The sequence below is a fragment of the Hipposideros armiger genome, unplaced genomic scaffold (assembly GCF_001890085.2).
Source record: "Hipposideros armiger isolate ML-2016 unplaced genomic scaffold, ASM189008v1 scaffold_833, whole genome shotgun sequence".
NCBI classification, from domain to species: Eukaryota; Metazoa; Chordata; class Mammalia; order Chiroptera; family Hipposideridae; genus Hipposideros; species Hipposideros armiger.
Window position 1 is genome coordinate 836,472 of NW_017732183.1, and position 1,056 is coordinate 837,527.

Sequence of the window (1,056 nt, forward strand, 5' to 3'; positions counted from 1 at the left end):
AAAGATTTTTATTAAAATATAGCTAACACACAGTATTCTATTAGTTTCAGGTATACACTATAATTATTTAACATTTATATACCTAAAGATGTGATCACCATGATAAGTCCAGCAACCATCTGACACCATACCACACGATCACATTATTATTGATTATATTCCCAATGCCATATATTACACCTCTATAACTTATTTGTTTTATACCTGGAGATTTGGACCTCTTATTCCCCTTCACCTTTTCCCTCATTTTCTAATTTTTCAATTGCAGTTGACATTCAATATTATTTTATATTAATTTCAGGTGTATAGCAGGGTGGTTAGACATTTGTATAATTTAAGAAATGATCCCCCTGACTAGTCTAGTATTCACCTGGTACTATACACAGTTATTACCATATTATTGACTATATTCCCTGTGCTTTACTTTACAGCTCCATGACTATTTTGTAATTATAAGTTTGCACTTCCTAATCCCTTCACCTTTTTCACCCTGCCCCCAAACGCCCACCCATTTATCACTCCAACAAATCTAGTACCCATCTGCACCATACACAATTACAATATTATTGACTATATTCCTTATGCTATACCCTACACCTCCATGACTACTTTTTAACAACCAATTTATACTTCTTAATCCCTTCCCCTTTTTCACCCATCTCCACCTCCCCTCGCATCTGACAACCATCAAAATGTTCTCTGTATCTATGAGTTTGTTGCTGTTTTGTTTGTTTATTTTGTTCTTTATATTCCACATATGAGAGAAATCACATTGCATCTGTCTTTCTCTGTCTGACATACTACACTCAGCACAATACCCTCCAGGTCCATCTATGCCACTGCAGATGGTAAGAACCCATTCCCTTCCCTGGCCGAGCAATATTCCATTGTATATATGTACCACCTCCTCTTTATCCGTTCATCCACTGATGGACACCTAGGCTGCCTCCACATTTTGACCATTGTAAACAATGCTGCAATAAGCATATGGATGCACACATCCCCTTGAAGTAACGTTTGGGTTTCTTCATATATATGCCCTGAAGTGGGATAAAT